The sequence below is a fragment of the Cyanistes caeruleus genome, chromosome 3 (assembly GCF_971803275.1).
Source record: "Cyanistes caeruleus chromosome 3, bCyaCae1.hap1.1, whole genome shotgun sequence".
Classification (NCBI taxonomy): Eukaryota; Metazoa; Chordata; class Aves; order Passeriformes; family Paridae; genus Cyanistes; species Cyanistes caeruleus.
Window position 1 is genome coordinate 81,390,683 of NC_141703.1, and position 20,002 is coordinate 81,410,684.

At 41.1% G+C, this 20,002-nt stretch overlaps 1 long non-coding RNA gene across 1 annotated transcript; it reads left to right on the plus strand.

Moving 5' to 3' along the window:
• The first annotated feature begins 11,890 nt into the window (after nt 1-11,890).
• On the plus strand, nt 11,891-20,002 carry LOC111925046 (uncharacterized). The gene is made up of 2 exons (XR_015284870.1): nt 11,891-18,178; nt 18,223-20,002. It is a non-coding gene; the product is annotated as an uncharacterized LOC111925046 (long non-coding RNA).

Sequence of the window (20,002 nt, forward strand, 5' to 3'; positions counted from 1 at the left end):
ACATACGGCTTGGTGTCACCAGCAGGAGGAGCTTTGCTTCCTTTTAAAGTCCTTAGTGTGTCTGGAGTAGGGTAGGTTCAGATTAGATACGAGGCAGAAATTTACTGTGAGGGTTGTGAGGCACCATCACAGGTTGCTCAGAGAAGCTATTGACACCCTGTCCCTGGAAGTGTTCAGGCCCAGGCTGAATGGGGCACTGGGCAGCCTGGTGTACTGGAAGGTGTCCCTGCCCATGGCAGGGGAGGGTTGGAACCAGATGGTCTTTGAGGTTACTTGCAACCCAAATGTATAATTCTGTGTCCATAGACATGTAAGTCAAATTTGAAAAAGTTGAGAGAGAGTAGATGAGATGGTGTAAGACATCTCAGCATGCTATGGGAGTGGCCAAGCTGACTTGCTTCCTCACTATTTTGCCTGTGCCTGCTGTCTCATGTTGGCATGGCTTAGCCAGCTGACTAGGTACTGTCTTAGTTTCAGCCCTCTGGCTGGCATGCAGGAGGTAGGCTGGAATTTTAAGCAGTGGTTTTAGGCTTTCTTGTAGTGAACATTATCCTTGCTTATGCTAGTCTTTTGTGCTGGGGAATAGGAAATGGGCGTTCACCAAATGAGAGAGTAATCAAAGCTCTGTGAGGCTTAAGGGGACTGGAGTTCCCTGAAACCATGTGTGGAGGGCCTGTGGCCGAAACTAGAAGGAAGGATGGTCAAAATGTTGCATGGCATGTGAAATAATACCATTTCTAGTTACAGCTGATTCCTGTGAAATAAAGCACTTTATTATGCCAAGAAGATACTTTATTGGAAAGAGCTGTGAAGAGTTTTGCAGGCTTGCTTGAAGTCTTGGCTAAAATCCAGTAGTGGTACAGCTCAGGTAAAATGGAGTTGCAAGGGTTTATTTCATACTTTGGCTCCTCCTGCAGGTAAGTACAAGGCATTTGATCAGGGTATTGCTGCACAGTAATTACACAGGTGGTGTGTTTGCCACAGGGTACATGAGTGCTGGAGGAAGGATGTTGTGACATGTTCTGTGGTACAGGTACTTCACCTGAACATCGCAGCCTTTCAAGATTTGCTAGTACTACAGCAATGTATGCTATTTTTTTGTCACTTTAAATGCAGCTTCTTCTAGGTAGAGAAGCTGAACCAGTTGCATGCTATCCTGCAAAAAGTCCAGTGTTTCAAGGACTCTTCTCTTCACAGCCAGATTCTCCTGTTTTATCATATTCCTCAGTGAAGAAAATGAGTGATGGGGGTATAATGTTCTGTTAATAAAATTCATAGCATCAATAGTTCCATATATCTGGAGAATTCTGAATCACACGTGCAGCCCCTTTTATTTCTTTCCTAATCTGTTTCTTCTCTATGCAGAAACCTTTAGATTAGGTGAACTGTGGGTGAAATAAAATGCACTGGCACAATGACTTCTGTCACAGCTGTTGTCTACTGTAGACTTTAGGCCTATGCATTTATCTCTGCAGCTGATACCTGGTAGGGATGGTAAGTATTGCAATTGAATGGTTGGGTCAGACTTGGTTATCTTATATAACTATCAGAGAAAGTGCATGTGAAATTTTCATCCATGATGGTCTGGTGGCTGAATGACAGTATGTTTTGTTAAACTGGTTTAGAAACAATTGGTTTTACCTGCAGTGGTTCCCTTCACTCCCTCCCCATCCCCCTGCAGTCAGTGCTGCTGCTCTGAGGAGGATGCTGTGCACTCCACAGATAATTGTTTTTTATTTATATCTTCTTTATCTGTAGATGTAGATGCCACTGATGTCTCAGCTAAGGTAGGAAGAAGGAAATGACTTCGGAAAACTATCCAAATGAACACCTGATGCAAGAGAGAAGTAAAACAAGTTATCTCTGCGTGTGTTGTTCACTTTGGTCAGTTTTGGGGGATTTGATACTTGCCAGTGTTTGGATCTGACTTGCAGGTCACAGCTTGTCAGAGATGTTAATGATGAAACTTGTGTTAGCATGTCTCAGACTTGGATAATCTGTTCACCTGACCATGCTAAAGTCCAAATCTACCCTGACCCAACAGGCCTTAATTGCAATGTAAGAAGCTTACAGTCCTATTGTAGAAATAAGTGATGTGGCTGCATCTCATATGAAAAGATAGAAGGTGATTATAGAACTGAAAACCTGGCTTTGGCATTTCTTAAACATTGGTATGCTCTGTTTTAGTGCTGTTAATGAAAACTTACTCCAGTGTCTGTGTGGTCCTCAGCCTATGAATCAGAGGTTTGTGTGTACTTTACTATGCTGACATCCTGCACTGCAAAACCTATAGGTTGTCTTCGTTACTGATTTTTGTCACTGTGGACTCCAGTAAGTAACCACCCTCTTTCCTGACCTGGAGAATCAGTTGGAAGATCCTGAAGGAAGGAAGATAATTAGGAACATGTGATAACTTTGCTCAAAGAAGAAAATGCTCAGTGTAAGTTTAAGGCAAGTTCATACGTAGAAACCTGTCTTCATGTCTCAGCATTGGTTCTGGCAAGTTTGCTCTTAAGAAACCAAACATTTGGATGCTTAAATTGAGTTCAGTGGGTAGTATACAAAGCCAGGCTGCATGCAAAACACATATTTCAAGATGAAGTGTACAGATACTTCATGTCATAATTTATCAGGTGTTTCGTGGTAGTCTAGGTCTGCTGTCACTGTCAACATCCATGTCAGTGCAGCACAGAGAACTTTCAGGGGTGTCTCAGTTCTTGGAAGTGATGGTCAGGCATAATGTCATTCCTGTTGTGCAAATTAATGGGATGAAAAGACTTGCGTGTGCACTCAAGCAGAAAGTGGAATATGGTTTCTGAGTGATACTATCTATGCTAGTCTTGGCACGTAAATTTTGTTTTAAGATCCTCTTTTCTTAATTACCCCAGCTGTAAGACTTGGTTGTCTGCAATCCCTATGGAGGAAAGAGTGGAAGTGTCACTGATGAACTGCTTGTTCCAAAGCCTATGGGGGAAGGGTGTAAACTCTTTCACATTAAAGTTACTTCTCAGATGATAGTGGATGAAGAAGTTGTGATGAAGGTTGGTTTATTTTAATTGTTTCCTATGGAGCTGTTAGCCAAAAAGTTTCTGGAGCTGCAAGGGGAAAGGTGAGTTAAGCTGGGAAGAACAGGTAAGTACTTGTATATCATGTTACTGTTTCCAAGAATCTTAATGCTAAGAATACATTGTGAGTTTGGAAAAACTGGACAGAGTGGAAGGCTTCCATGCCTTTTTAAAGTGCTCTAAATGAAATTGTGGGGAGGCAGCTATTAAACCAATATCTGGAAGAGGCTAGTATTTGTGCATAGCTGAAAGAGTGTAAAGTGACTGGAAATAATTCTAATAATGATAATAATTATAATAATCATCTTCAAATAATTCTAAATAATATATTTAATTATAAAGGGTTATACTTTTTTTTGTCTTTCAGCAAAAAGAAGAGTTCTCTAAGAACAGTCAAGAGTCAAGTTAGGATGGACGTGTTCTTCAACTGAAATATGGCAGCGGTTCAATAGCAGTTACACAGTAGGAAAGGGTGTGCAGGCAGCTGCAAGTCCCTGTGTTCTTAAGATCTGGTATCTGAACCCAGCAGAGAGAAAAAGGTGTTTGCTTCCACAGCTTCAAACTCACGAGTTGAAAAGGGAGTTCATCTAATACTGAAACAGGAAATTGATTTTTTTTTAAATACTGGGGAGGATAATCACAATATACAGAACTTAAAGGTGCTAGTCAGGACACTGAAAAACTGCAAGTAGCTCAAGTACAGGAGACTAGGACTCCAGTTGTGGGAACTTCCCTTTTGGAAGGCACACTAGCAGTGGGGAGAACTTGCTAAACACAAGGACAGTCAAAATTTTTGCAGCTGTTAGCTACACATGGATATATCTTTTAGGGTGGGGTAGCCTGACATGACCACTGAAGACCATAAGGCTGTAGGCAGACTGCATTTGTCTGAAAAGGATGTATGCCACTACCCAGTTCAGAATCACCGAAACAATTTAAGCTTTTGTCTAATACTCCTAGTTCCTGGAACAATAGCTTTTCTTGGTCCACCTAACTCCTGCAGAGGCAGCTGGCTGATTGCAGCTGTGCACTGAAGATAAGCCTTCCCCATCCCTGGATTGCTGGATAATGGCACACAAACGTGGCTCAGATGGACTCCAGGGCTGAGCATAAATTCTTTGGCTGCCACTGTTCTGGCTTTAATATACACAATGGATGCCCTGAGCACTTCCATGTGGAACAAGAAGCACTTGGAGTGCACAATTGGATGTACTTTGTGTGTGCACTGCCCTCTTCAGCACAAAGCTTGATAAAACCCCGTATTCCATAAAGCAGGTGGAGGTATCACATAGGTTACGTTTGGTATGCACCTGACTCAGTTGCCACTAATCTCGAGAAGGTCTATTTTTGTTGTGGTGTAGTAAACCTGAGTTGATAACTGATACTGTTCAGCTGATGGGCTTATCTGTGCCGGGAGAGCAGTCCGTGAACTGACAAATATTCAAGCATAGTACTAGCTTTTACTACTTAAAAAGAAAAAATGTAAAACATTTAAAGGTGGGAGGGAGGGAACAGAGGATTTTTAAGTGCCACATAAATTCTACTTAAATTAAAAGCTCACTAGGAATATCTTCACTGAAAGAATGCATTTTGGGAAATTACTTCCTTTGACAAGGGCAGTAAGAGCCTTTGGCTGTGGCAAGTGTCCAATACTGTTTCTTGACCCTTTCTTTGTGAGGTTCTGGGGAAGAGTGTTGGATGAAGCGAGAGTGCAAGCCACAACCAGAGGTTAACACTTAATTTTAGCAACTTTTTTTATGTGAAGTGATGCACTGTTACTAATTTTCAAAGGAAGTCCCACACCTAAATTGATACACTGGAATCCCTGATCATGTGTGGAAGGTGTTTTTGGGTTCTTTAGCTATTTGAGTGTAGTGGTGCAAAATTACACGTTATTTCCTATATGATTCAGCTTAAAATACAAGCTTGGGCAGTGTGAGTACCTAAACAACAGTACTGCAGTCAGAGCATTCCTGAGCACACACAAACCATTTCCTTTTGGGTAAGTAATGCTGCACTGTGAAAAAGCATGCAGCTCCTAGGCCAGCATCATATGATTGTGTTGCCTGTGCCACAATTCCCTGGGTTTGCTCTCTTCCTTACCCTGGACTCTTCCTGGACTCAAACTTACAGTATTTCTGTATGTTACCACTGGTTGACTGTTTTATTTTTGGGTGGGTTTTTGCTGTTTCTTTGCAAATGCTTCTTCCTGGAAAACTGGCAGCGACAATAAGTATCTCAGGTTCTTGGCCAAGTTTCCAGTCACATGGTTTCACTTGCTCATTCTGTCAAGTTATTTACATGTGGTGTCCTAAGGATGTAATTTAATGGATTGCTAGTGAGGAGCTGACCTTCATGTCTTGGCTGCAATCCACATAGGTTACACAAACCTGCTTCCTCATTAATTCCGTGGCTACTCTTGCAGCCTTTGGTTTCCTGATGGACAACTTTATGAAAAAGATAATGTTACACTGCTCTTGCAAAGATTTAAAGATGGTTACACTAGCGTTGCTCACTTTACCTGCTTAGTTGCAGGATCCAGAATGATTTTTTGAAAAACGAAAATTTCTGAACTTTGTTCTGCATGCACAACACATAGGATTCACGAGGTGAGGATATGTTCTTCATGTCTTAATAGGTTTGATGTGCCACAATATAGGAAAGCTAGCATAGAGATGTGTAGTTGATGACTTAAGCAATCTTGCTCAAAGTAGTCTTAACTCTCACGTTCTGGTTTCATACATATCAGCATTGTTTTGTTTCTAGTAGAGCCTCTTTGGGCATGCATTCCCAGGTGGTGTAATTACTTGAATTCCCTGCATTTTAGCTCTTGAAAAATGCAGTTGCATGAAGCAGAGGCAGCAGTGGCATTGGTAGTTTGAGGAGATTGGTGTTACCTTCTGCCCTTGCCTTCCCATGCTGCAGTACACCCACCATTCCTTTTCATGCCAGTGCAACTACCTGAAGCAGCACACAGAGGTATTGGTGTCTTCGTCAGGGTGCTAACACACACTCTGCCCTGGGTATGCTTTTCTGTGGGTCACTGTAGATGTTTGGAGGAGGAGGTTTGTAGTTCTGTGGCTTTCTAGAACTTCAGTTACATTTGTGAACTGGTTTAGAGCATTTTCACCGTGGCACAAAAACCAGCTGGCCAGGCGCATGCCAGAACAAAGTTGTTGCCTTGTTGCCGAAGTCTCTTGACTCATTAAATCATGCATCTAAGGATGCTGTTAATTTTGTGGGGGAGGAGCAGCAGTGACCCCTGTGCACATCGGTGTTCTGAAGAACCGTGTTCTTCTGTGTTAGGTCTCACGATACGGCTTTTTGGGGTTTTGCTGTGTGTAACCTTCTAACCAGGCAGCAGCAGCTCAAGTGATCCTGCTGTCTGTAAGCAGCACTAGAGATTGTCCAGTGTACTCCAGACAAATCCTTGTGCAAACAGAGCTGGAGTAAGATGTGGAACAGTTTTCTCCTAAGTTTTGGGGGTTTTTTATTTCTGAGACTACCAATATGTTTTCCTTTGATGGAGCTAGTTCTTACATATAGGAAGTTGTATATTACCCCTGCACACATATTCAAATACAGTTTTATATTTAGTGGCAGAGTAGATTGGCAAAAGAGAGAACTAGGTACTAAAATGTTTCACATATGGTAGGTGAAAAGCTAATCCCTACTGTCATTTTTGCAATGCTCCTGCTTCCAGTGAAGGCTGCTCTGCTGTGAACTCTTACTATGCAATTCAGATTTCCTTTCTCGTTTCTGATAATGGTGAATGTTGCCCTCTGATGAGGACAATGAGGTGGCAGCTGTTTCAGAGAGACCTGCAGTGCCTTCACTGTAGATGCTCTGCCTCAGTGGACATCAGCGAAGAGAGTAATTGCATCCCCCAAGAGTGAGATTGTTGCTGCTGTTAACCTTTCTGGGGAAACAAACATGAAGTAGAGGCAGGTGCAGTCCTCACATGAGTTGGCAGCCAGGTGGGTGCTGTGTGTCACCAGGGATGACAGGCAGTCACACTTCACACAGCGGTGAGGTTCATTTGCCCTCCTGAAAATTCCTGCCCACTGAAAGCTCTCATCTCCAGGGTAGATTGTAACTGGAGCAACTGCTGTCCCAGTGCTACCTCCTGGAAACAAGGGGATGATAAATGGAGTTTATTTTAGTAGGTCCAGTGAGAATAAATGAATGTTATTCGTTATAAATATTTATGCAATAATTCTTATAGTGTAAATTGTTTATAGGTACATATCTGGAAATTTAGGCATATATGTATGTATATAAAATGTATGTATTGAAATACATTTATATACATATTAACAATACAATTTAACATTTTTTTAAAATACCTATTAGTAAACTGGGAGAATAATGGAAGTGGAGAGGAGCTTTGTGTTGTTGACAAACTCATGAGATGGAGAAGCTATTCCCTCTTGAGAACAAATGGAAACAAATGTCTGGTCCACAACAAATACAGTTGGCGTGAATTGTTTTGTTAAAACCTGTGCTTACATCTGTCTTTCAAACTCTTACCCTTGAGTGGGTGGATTAACCTTGTCATGAGTACTGAGGCATGTGATATGCTTGGCCATGAAAGCAAGGATGTGAGGGGTCTCACAAGTTGCTGTCAACACTTGAGTGATGCAGCCCTCTGGGATGGGTGGCATTGCAGCCATTTATTCTGAGTGGCACTGCAGCCTCATTCATTCAGGTTTGATGGTACCTCAGATATCTCAGCTTTTTGCTATAGTCAGTTCTCTGTTACCTGAAGTTAAATTTAGGTACAAATCACATCAGCCAAGATCCTGCTTTTGGAATGCCTGCCATATGTCTGCCTCGCTCATTTTCTCTGGTATGAGTGGCTCTGCTTCTTGGCTACTGTCAATTTACCATCTTATTTCTCCCAAAGGAAACACGTGCCCTGAACTTTCCCTGTGCTCTGGCAGTGCATTATGTGTGCAACCTCCAGGTAATGTTTGCTTCCATGGATGTAAGGGAATAGCTATCCCAGTCTTTCTGAATTTACTGCTCAGCAGTCAGTGACATAGCAGGAAAAACAAGGCATTATTTTGCTCATGTCCACCATCCACAAATGACACTTGGTTTTCATCACCATTTTGTTTCTAGTTCGTGTGTCTGCAACACACAGGTTTTCCAGACTCTTTTTTTTTTTTCTTACTATTTCCTTGTTACCCATATGTAGTACATTGCATTCAGTGTTTAATGTGTGAGAAACCCTAGGATAATTCCCTATAGTAATAATGTATTAGCTGTGGGGAGGTGGTGATTCTGGTGGCTGCAGAGTTCTGCCTATAGCATCCCACTATTATAAAGAAAAAAGTAAGCTTGGAGGGAAGAAGCCTCCTTGAATCTGAGTGGGGAAAGATGTGTAATAACACTTAAAAAGTGGACAAAAAGTGTTTTTCATGTGCCAAGTTTCATGTATTTAACCTTTGCATTTTAAAACTCTTAAGCTGTACTTTCTATTTCCTAAATTTATGACACCTGAGGAAAAACGGATCTCTGTAGCCAGTTGCTTCAGTTACCTCCAGTACAGAAGTGGTGTTTTGCAGATGCGCAGCGAAGATGCAGTCCCAGCAGTATTACTAAAAACCAGACTGTCACAGCTAAAATACAGTAGTGCAAAAACCCATCAACAGGCTTAGCAAACCCAGCCCTTCATACACATTATGTCTGCAGTGTTCTGTGTGAAAGCTATTATCCCTTGGAAAACTTGTTGACACATTTTAACAAGGAGAATCAAAGACTGAACAGTATCTCTGTAGGGTTCCCCTAATTTTAGTGCATTCATAATCATAGTCAATGGCTGCTCTCTTTAGTAAAGATTATATTAGAAGCCATCTGTAGGTAAATAACTTGATACAGTTTTAACTATTCACCCATTTTCAAATGGCCTGGTTTTGACATCAGCAGGTATGTTCACATTTCTGAGTCCAAAATGCAAGGTAGTTTTCTGTCTCTAGAAAAAAGTAAAAGTCATAAAAGAAGCCCTAATTTTCAAAACATTAGATTTGTATTTTATTTTACATAAAATGAATGCATGCAGGTGGTTGTGCAAGTCAGTACAGGGTTTGTTCAGGCAGGGTTTGTGGTTTCCTAGCCCACCTGTTTTGCCTGCAGAGCAGCAAAGAGCACGGCTGTGTTAGCAATCATAAATCCCGTTCATCTCCTGGCGGACTCCAGGGACACAGGTGTAGGGTGAAACCCGGGCTGGATGCAGCTGTAAGGGGAGGGAGGGAGCGGCAGAGCTTCCCCTTGCAGAACCCGAAGTGGGCATACAGAGGGCCTCACTCGGTCCCTCCCAGCTGCCCTTGGGTCACACTGCTCAAGCCTTTAGGGTAGCCGAATACTATGTGGTGCTGCAAAATGCGCCTCGGGGGCGTTGATCTCTGCTGGCTCTGAAACTGGAGAGGTGCGGTAGCTGCCTTAGCTACTGGCCCACCGTACCGGTGGGTGTCGGCTAGCAGAGGGTGGCTCCAAGACCGTTTATGTATTGCTGTAATGTTTAAACACTCTACAGCGCCAATATTGAGCGTGACGGCCTCAGTGCGTCCTTTAGTGCCTAACACTTCATCTTTAGTTAGTAATTACAAGAAAGAAGCATCTAGCGGAGATTTTTGTTTCAGCTTTCCATCGCTGATTTTTTTTTTCTCCTCTGGCATTATTCTACCAGGTAATAACCAAATATAGTTAAATTTAGGAAGACAGGTTTGAAATAATGTTGGTGTTGATTGGGAACTACTTCTGCCTAGGACCAAGGTATTTAAAATAAATAATTGTCTAAGTTGTCATTTATTAGAGATTGAAACATAAACACTAGTAGTGAATGGAAGCAATTTCCTTGAACTTCAGACACTAGATGCCCAGTGTGTGCTTGGGCTTTCCTTGCACTCTGTGGAGAGCACTGCACACATCCCAGGTTTGATTTCAGCACCTCTTACCCTAATTCAGAATCTCAGTTTAGAGAACACAAGCTAGCGGGAGCTTGAGCCCAAACAGCACTTGTGCGTGCATAATTATTCTCACGTGAGGTCCACTATGTGTGACAGGTAATGACTAGATAGTTAATTATGTGAGCAGTTTGTGTAGGAATGGGCTCAATTCTTGTGTCTGTGTTGCAGGAAGACTAATTTGTCTCTTGAGATGTTCGTTCCTTTCTGTTGACCACAGAGGAAGCAGAGGTTAGACTAGTTCAGACTTAAGATATCTGACCTCCACATCTAGCTGAGATACAGCTTAGCTGCTGTGCCTGCAGGCTGCTGCTGCTATCAGGTAGTCCTCTGCTTCATCTTTGAAGGTCTGCACACACTTAGATTTTATGGATCTGATTTCACATCTAAGGGAATAAAATGTAACAGTTAAACTCATATAATTAGTAGACAGTCATTAACTTTTCTGAAATCAGTGGAATTCTACATGGGACCATGTGTGCATGAATAAGTAGTTCAGGCTGTTGTTGACTGGAGACCTCTTGAGAAGCTTTACAAAATTAAAGGTAGTAATGAATGATGATGAAAAATGTTTCATGTTCTAATATATAGTGATTTATATTCTGAATTAGATGTTGTGTTCAGATCTTTCCTACATATCTTTAAGTAGTTTTGAAAGGTTTGAACTAAAATTCAAACATTTCTGTTCTTGATTTCAGTTTACCACTCAGAAATTATTTTTAAAATGGAATTTTTATCTCAAGCTCTTTAATTAAAAAACCCAAACACCTGAGTACTAGCAGTATTGAACTATTGCAGAAGTATAGCAGAGATGCAGCCTTAGTATTTACTAGAGTAGGTAAAATTCCTCTCTGTTTGCCTAAATAGAGCTACTTAGGGACCAATTCAAGCAAAAAATTGAAGAGGCATCTTCACAAAGGCTACAAACAGCAGATGGCATCTGGCTTTCTCTTCCATAAAAAGCAGGCAGTACCGAACATGAACAGGATTCACTTCCTCGTCATCGGCAGGTATAAAGCCTTTTGAACCTGTTTCCAAAACTGTCCGTGGTGCAAGAAGTGTGTTTGATGTATGTAAACACAGAGATATGCCACAGCAATGATTAAGGGATTAGAGGAAAAGGGTCAGGAGGATAAGAGAAGGTTATTACAAGCATAAGGTTGTATTCATGACACCAGCATACACTGTGGTTCTTCTGGAAGTTTCCAGTCTACACCAGACTATACAGAGCTTTCTGCAGGATTTAAGTGTGCCCAGCACTTGTTCTCTGCTTGAGGTTAATAAGATGGAAAATCCTGTGTGTGATTCCTTGTTGTAATGACCTGTTTGTATACAGATGGGCTTTCAAGTTATGGAAATGACCCGTGACTTATGAAATAGCCTCTTCCTGTTTGCAATAATGCAATGAAATATTGAGTCATCTCTGATCCTTGAGCCTTCCCTGTACAAACTCTTTGTTGTTTGCGACCTGTCCTTTGGTATATGGATTGATGCTAGTGGACGACTGTTTTCACTTGAACTGGTCCCAGTTTTACCAGTTTTGGATTAATTGCTGCTCTTTCCTAGGGAAAAGGTTGATCCACATCACTGATGATTTGAATTGTAATAATTTACTGAAAGATTACCTGTGTATAGTTAGGTTTAAATTAATGAATTCTTGATTTGGGGGATTAATGACTTGCATTTACTGTATGTAGCTAACTGTCCTCCCACAGAGTAATGAGTCCAGGATTCCACAAACTACTGGATTCAGATGGAAAGTACATACTGTAATGCTCCACCAGATTATATTTCACTGCCTTTTGGAGAGATGCCCTAATGCCAGTGAAATCTCAGCAATATGACATCTGACCCTTCAAGGGAAGAAATAGAGTAGGTGCCTGAAAACATAACACGAAGTCTTTTGTGCAGTATTTTGTTGGGTATTTTATCCCTTCTTTACAGAATATATTAAGGCTTAGGTAGAGCAGGTTGGATGGCCCTCACAGTGGTTAATTTTAGTTTAATTTTTACATAACGTCTTGGCTGAAGAGCTTCATTTGTAGTGGCTGTGCGGACTGCTGGGTGTGCTGCCAAATAGCTGGACATTGCAGAATGGTGTTGTTGTTAATATGCTTCTGCCAGAGAGACATTCCTGTTCATCTCTGGGACAGCATCATAAATCACTTATTGGTCCTGCCCATCGCTGGACCCAGTGTGAACTCAAGTATAATGTATATGCCAGTTTACTGCCACCGTGCCTTCCTAGAAGCTGCTCATTTTAGCTGTTACCCTACAAAGAAGGAGGAAAGAAGGTGGAACAAGCCAGATTGCATTGGTGGGATAAAAGAGCCAACAGTTTTCCAGGTTTGAAATGCAATGTCGTTAAATATTGACAACTGACAGTTGTGATATCTAGGCACAGAATTTTGCAAAGTTTTTGACAAGTTAAATACAGATGCAACATGAGGCATTTTCTTGTGGAACATTTTAATGGCTATTCTTGGTTTTCCCAGTGGGGTCTTACTTTCTTAGAGCAGAGATTTGTCACCAGTTAATTGATTTTTCTTAACTTTCTGCCAAAATCAACAAGGAAAGAATTGGCAGGATGGACTTTGGAAACGGGAGTTGTGACATGTTTGAAGAGAACACATGCTCAGAGGAGGGTCTACTTCCCTTTCAAACAGCAAAACAAGCTCTGCTCTTTCCTGCATGTATCTTGTCTCTGCCTTGCAGCAGTGCCACAGAGATGCTTCATCTTGTGAGAAGGCAAGGGAAAGTGATTTACTGAAGAACAGCCTTGCACATGCTATTGCAACTTCAGTCATTCTATTGAGTTGAGCTAAGGCAAGTATTAAAGCAAATTTAGACTGTAAGGATTAGAAGTCTTCGCAATTATTACAGGGTCTGTTTTTCTACTGACATGCTGCAGCTTCTGTGACAAAGGAAAGAAATACATATTAATACAACAGTACAGAAAAATATCACCCTGCTGCCTGGTCATGGGTGACATGGGGCAGACATGTCAATCTTCTGAGAGAAATCAACAGTGCAAATCTTAGGTGGTTGAAAACTGCCATTTTTCTAATACTGAAAGATCAAACATCAGAAAATGTGAGACAGTACCCAGAGAAGTTCTATCTTTCAGAAATGTAACTAAACACAAGTAGCCAGAAGTTCAAGAACTAACTTAAAACAGATGATATCACTTCTCTTCCCATTCTTCTCCTCACCCTTCCGTGAAACACTACAACCAAAACCAGCAGCACACCATGTCTTCCCAAGCCTCAATATTCACTCACACATAAAGAAGTGAAGCTTTTTAAAATCCCCTTGACAACAGGTACAAGAAAACTGTTTAGTTATGAGTGGAATGTCCTCTTATAGCCTTGTGGTTTTTAGGCCAAAAGCTAGCAAGTTGAGCTATGAGCTCTTATTACTACTTCTGTTCCTCCACAGTAAGGATCTGGAGTGCTTTAAAAATGCTGAGAGCATGACAGTGATTGACAAGAAAATAAGGAATGTAAGGACGTACTGTGCTTTTTAAAATTTTAATTATTTTTGTAAAAACTGATAGTGATGGAGGTCCTGCATTTGCAATTTGAACCAGGAACCATGGCTGTTTTCTCAACCATGACCCTTACACACTGCCTTGCACCCTTATATAGGATCACCTAATTTGGTAAAATCCCAGAGTAACTTTAGGGAGGGAGATCCTAAGAAATTAAACAGTTGCTTGAACCATTCATGTTTTAACTTTTTCTCAGTGAAAGCATGTCTTAATTTTAGTGTGCACAGTGCATGTGGGAGGCTCTTTCCATCATTTTTATTACTGGATGTGTGCAGTGATGGATCTCCAAGCCTATGGATTTGGTTCCAGTTCACTGTGGGCATATGACTATCTTGCCATTGAATTGTGTCTGGTATGGAGTTCATATGCATTTTTTAACAGTTGGTAGCTGATATCTAATCTGACATGAAGTGACAATGGGACAGAGTACAGTAGTTGTAATCGCATTAAGCGTGTCAGTGAGAAATCAGTAAAATATTAGAGAAATTTTAACTGACAGCATGAGTGAAAGCTGGATCTGCACCTTGGGTAGCAGGTTATGGTATAACTGGTCCGATGCCAAGGGCCCTAATATTGGATTTATTGTGTCATTAAGCCATGGCCAGAGAGGAGAAGGAGGCTGAACTGTCTCTTACAGTTGCTAAAAAAGGAAAACACTGCCACTGGTATGTTCTTCTCAGTGAAAAAGCCACTGCTGTGTGAAAACTGCTGTTGGAGATGATTTAACCATCATCTGTCTGCATGTTAAATCTTCAAAATATTCTGTAACTGCATAGAGATGGGAAAAACAGTGTGAAACTGCTAACATGTAAAAGCAGGGAGATTTAAGGATGTGTTACAAGCATTCATATAACTGCACTTATTGAACTGAGCTTGTACAGTTCTTACCTGCTTGGATCATTTAACTCGCCAAAGACCAAAATGTACTCTTAATATTCCACAGACACCTATGCCTAGTAATGACAGGGTCCTCCAGTGACATGTGAACTATGTTAAAATATTAGCTAAATAATAGCTGGGTTTTTTTCTGGTCAAAAGAAAACTAGACCTTCATTAAATTACAAGATAAGCTTAAAAAAAAATTACTTTTTTCATTATGTGACCTGGTTCTCTGCTGTGGTTACTCAGTGACTGGATAATTTAGATCTGCTAATTTATTGACTTAACTGAAAACACAGCCTAAATCATCTAAAACGTAAATAATTGCTTTGTTTTTCATCAGTCTGTTGAAATTTTAAGTAAATTAGGTAAATGTGCTTTGTGAGATTCATGCTTACGTGGGGCATGAGATGTGCTCACTTCATCAGCTCACAAGCTGGGTCACAGTCTGTGAGAGAAAACAGCTCTCGGGTGGAATCACCAGCCTCTCGCACCCATCTCCACAGTGACTACCTACATCCCTTGCATTACACAGGCTCTACATCCCCAATGAAGTGACCACAAGAGATTGCTATCTTGCAATACTGACAATGCAGTTGTTTATATAGTGTATAAACATGCTTGTGCACTCTGGATGCACTAACATGCCTTCATGTTAGATAATTACCTGCATAAGTCAACACAAGGCACAAAATTGCCAGATGTCTTCACCTCTAATGAACACCTACATGGACACACAGCTGCTTTGGAACAGGACAAAGCAGGCACTTAGAGAGCCTCCAAACTAACTGCCACAGGGCAAAGCATCCCCAGCCTCCTGCAGCTTGCAGGGGGAGTACCCACTCTCCTCATGTGCACTATCTATTGTGTTCCCTGGAACATGGTGTGTAACAAAACATACAGGCTGTTGTTTTGGCACCAGGGAAGATGCTGCCTCTGTCTTGGATGCTGCAGCTGTGGTGGGAACCCTGCAATGGGTTCTTTGCTTTTCTTTGGTACAGTTAAGCATGATCAGTTGAGTGAACCACTTTAAGGACAGGATGGACAGAGAGAAGTGTTTGGGATAAGGAACCTAAATTAACAAGTTAATTAAGAAACTTTCTGTTCTGCCTAACTTCAACAGTTCTCTGTTGTTATTGTTGGGGTTTTTAAAAAGTATTCCTTTATGTTTAAAAAAATCTGATTGCTGAAGTTGAGAGCTTTGTGTTTTGGGATGTCTGCTTCATGGGAAAACTGGAGGTAGGTCTGCCTCAAAGATCTGCTGACTCCACTAGAGTGCTAATATAATTATATATGTTTATTACCTCCAAAATGAGGAGGTGCCTGCTTTAAGGAACATTGTAGGATTATAATGTAGTTAATTGCTGGAGATGCTGTTCCTCTGCCCTGTGCTTAGTGGATTTGCACTTAGAAGATTTGCATGCTTACATGATGAGAGCAAAATGCCGAACATGAAGATTTGAATGTAAACCCACTGCTAAACTTTGGCCTGGAAGCATCAAGTTGTTCTTCTGATCATTCTCAAGTACAGGTGAGTACAGAGGTAAAGAGTAATAAAAGGGCAAGGCAAAAGAAAAGGACTCATAAAGCACTTCAGCAGAGCTACCCTGTTGGCCTGTATCAATGAGTCTGAGTTTTGCCCTTTTAAATGCTTGTCTTTGCATACTTTTAAAAGTCTTTGCATACTTTGCACCATGGTCCCTTTATAAAAGATGCAGAGCTTGAACAAGGCATATTTGCAGCTCCTCTACCTACTTATAAGCTGGTGTGTACACTTTGCAGGGTTTCACATAATGTGAACGAAACAAATTTATTCCTGATGGAAGCAGCAAGGGGAAAGGGCAAAAGGAGAAGCCATCATTTCTGCTATTAGGAAGAAAATGGAGATAGAGAAAATCTAAGATTTTATTTGAGCAACCTATTAATGTGTCTGCTTGCTACTGTATATCACCAGCTCATCAGCATGTATATATTCTGCTTATTCGCTGTATTTACCGGGTGACTGGATAATTCTGCAAATTTATTGGCTTCACTGAAATTGCAACCTAAATCATATAAAATGTGGGGTAAATACATATAAGGATTATTGTGGGTTGGTTTTATTATGGGGCTAGAGTGTGTCTCTTTTCACAGCACTGAAGTGGTTAATTAGAAACACATAACTTTTACCTTTGTCTCCATGTGTTTAAAAATATGCTAAGATACCCTAACACAATATTGTCACATATAAACCCAGCTCAAAGCAATAACTGACTGTGATGAGGCCAGTAACCTGTCCCAATTCTATCTCACTTGGCACATCTCCACATGCTGATTCTCATGGTACATCCCAATGTACATCCAATGTACATCCAGCTGTTCCCAGTACTAAGTTCACTTTTTAAGTTCATTATGGATTGTTTATGATTGACAGTATTTACTGTTTGTAGATTTTGAACACAGTGCTGTAAATAAATAGGGATATTAGGCAGCTGTATGTTCCTACACTATGCAAATAAACTGTAGCTGGAGGTTTTTCCTGCTAGCAAGTCAGGCAAACAGATTGTAAAAGCAGTTGGGAGTTAGCCCAGGACTTTTATGATGGTTGTGAGGAAGTACATTGTGAGTACTTCTGTAATCACTCCGTTTAGGTCAGCCAGTGAATTGTTTTACTGTAGAGTCTACGGAGTCCTCAAAATGGCTGCACTTAGTTTGGCATTTACTGAGGGACAGGCAAGGGCTTTAGGCATGGCCAGTATGCCAAGAAGTCATCATGCTCATATCGCTTTGTCTTGGAGTCTTGGGGAGTGGGCTGGCAGGCACAGATCTGCAGCAGGACCCGTCCTTCAAGGCCGAAATTTCTGTCCTCTCCATGTCCCCCACACCAGTGTGCCACCATTGTACTGATGTGATTTGATGGGCAGGGTCTACTCACACCTTTGATGAAAGAAATTAATTTAGACCTTGTTTGGGACCCCTTGGGCAGGGTCTGCAGGGATGCTGTGACTTTAGCCCCATCCCACCCACTGCCAGCCACTTTCCACCTCCTCGAAACCTTTGCAGCAAGGCCAAGGAAGCTTTCCTTTTCAGTATACTGAAGTGATTGCTTACTCAGGATGTTTTTTCCAAGAACCATGGCTGGTGGCATCTGTATGCAACTACAAAGCTCTGGGGATCCTCTGGAGATGGATGCAGGCAGGGTATCCCAGCATAGAAGTCCTCAAGAGCAGCATAAAATGTCTACAGTCATTATGTCCTTCTGTTTATTCTGACCCTGTACAAGATGAAGCTATGTGTCATATGCTTAATATTAAATGGACTGAACAGGTTTCTCTTTAATTCTTTTAATCTTCTTACAAGATACAAAATAGGCTTAAGTCAAAACTATTCCTTAATGTAAAGGGTTGAGGGGGGCGGTTGCTTGCTTGGCTGTATTGTGATGATGACAGCTGTCCCCTAGAAGGATTTGGCTTGTCGAGCACTGAGACTACTCTCCCGAGCAGGTTTATGCCTTCTTGCATAAAGGTTTCCATAAAGATTTCTGGGAAACAATTGCACGCATAGCAAAGGAAGAGTCAGAATGTAGTTAAACCTCCCAGCCCACACACAGTAACAGGAAAATCCTGTTTGAAGAATCAGGGAAGAGCCTTTTCTGGATAACAAGAGATAATACGCTGATAATGCTGCAGCCCCCCCACCCTCTATGTGGTCATCCCCGTAGCGGAGTCCAGCCCACCGTGGTTTGATATTTTTCAGGGTCTGTCCAGGGTGGGTAAAGGAGAGAAGAGGTTCTAGGAAGTGTTTCTGCAGTTAAGCTAGCAACAATTGTATTTTAATGAACTCGGGGGCACTGCAAGAATAATTTGTCTTCTGATCCATGCATGGGTTTTCTTGTCCAGGCTGAAAGGGAAGAAGTATGTTAATAGGGAGATGCATAACACTGCAAGCTATCCAGCATGGGAGTGGGAAAAGAGAGGGAGGGTGCCTGCTTTGTCTCCTACTCAAGGATCTGTGGGTGTTAAATGTTGCTGGAACCACAGCTGTGTTAAGTAAGAGTTAAAGCACCATCCCAAGACCAGATTTACTCTTCTCAAGAGAAAGGCTGGAAACTTTCTGCACGACAATACATATAAAAAGATTTTCATTACCATAAAAAACTATTGTTGGGCTAGTAGTGTAATCTGAACCCCAAAAATGGACACCTTCAGGCAAATGGAAGATTTTTAGCCTAGAATCACAACAGTTCTTCCCAGCAAAATGCCCCAGGGAGCAGTATAAAATTCAATTCAATTAGAAGGTGCTTCCTTCTAATCTAAACAAAGAAGTAAAAAGAAAGACACCACCTACCTTATCTATTGATTTTGGGAAAACTACTTTGCACCTCACTGCCAAACTAAGCATTTGCTGATGGACAGGGTTATTTTGTTAAAAGATAAATGAGATCTTTGCTTTTAATTAGAAAACACCAACCAAACAAAAACCCCACAAATAAACATTTTTTAAAATGTCTTGCAAATCTTTGCCAACATTTCAATTTCTATTTGTTTTTTCACAATAGATAACCAAGGCATTAGTAATTGCCAACATTGATTTATCTGAAAAACATCATATCAAACCACTAGCAAACCTTACATGGGTAAACAGATTCTTGGAGAGGAAAAAAACTTTGAAAATGTCCACTCGAACAGGGCCTTTGCTTGACATAACAGTCCCATAAGCAAAGCAGCTACAACTTCTAAAGGGGTGCAAAACTGGTTGTGCAACTGTTCTCAGAAAATATTTATCAGTGATTCATTGTCAGAGCAGAGTGATGTGCACCTACAGGCATCCATTACAGGTCTGCTTCCATAAAGACATAAGGGAATAGCTCTTCCTCTTCAGAGCTTGATGTTTACACAGTCTTTTTTATTCCCAATTGATCTTCACAGTGTTAGTGCAAAGATCAGATGCTCCTCTGTTAGTCAAGTCCCCTCGCTCACTGTGAGCACTGTCACCACACAGTGATGCAGGCTGCAAATTCATTATATAAATCGATTCCAGCATGTCTAGAGGGTTACTGTGTGTAACTTCAATACCATCAATAAGAAGTAGGATCCGATTGTTTTGGGCTTTGGAACTTTCAAATTAAAGGCCAGCTACCTTCAGTTCCTTCAATTTGGAGTAGATAAGGAGTTACTTGTAAGCATTTGGAAAATAACAAGGAGAGGAGTAGTAGCTACCATGGATTCATCAGGTATAAATTATATCTAGTAGAAATTGCAATCAGATTTCTTTTTATGATAGACTAACAAGACTCATAAAAAGCAAAAAGTTGTAGATATCATCAGATACGGGGACTTGAGTGAGATTTTGGTCATTGTGCACGTTCATAAAGAAACTAACTGAAACCCATACACGCCCAGTACAAATCTGGTTTCATAGAGTTTCAGCACAGAAAGGTGGCTACAGGAGTCTATCCAAGTTTTTTCAATGTTTCACTAACAATGCAGATGATGGAATAAAAAATGCATGTCTGAAGGTTACTGATAGTGCAAAACTGGGATGGCCACAGTTACAATGAA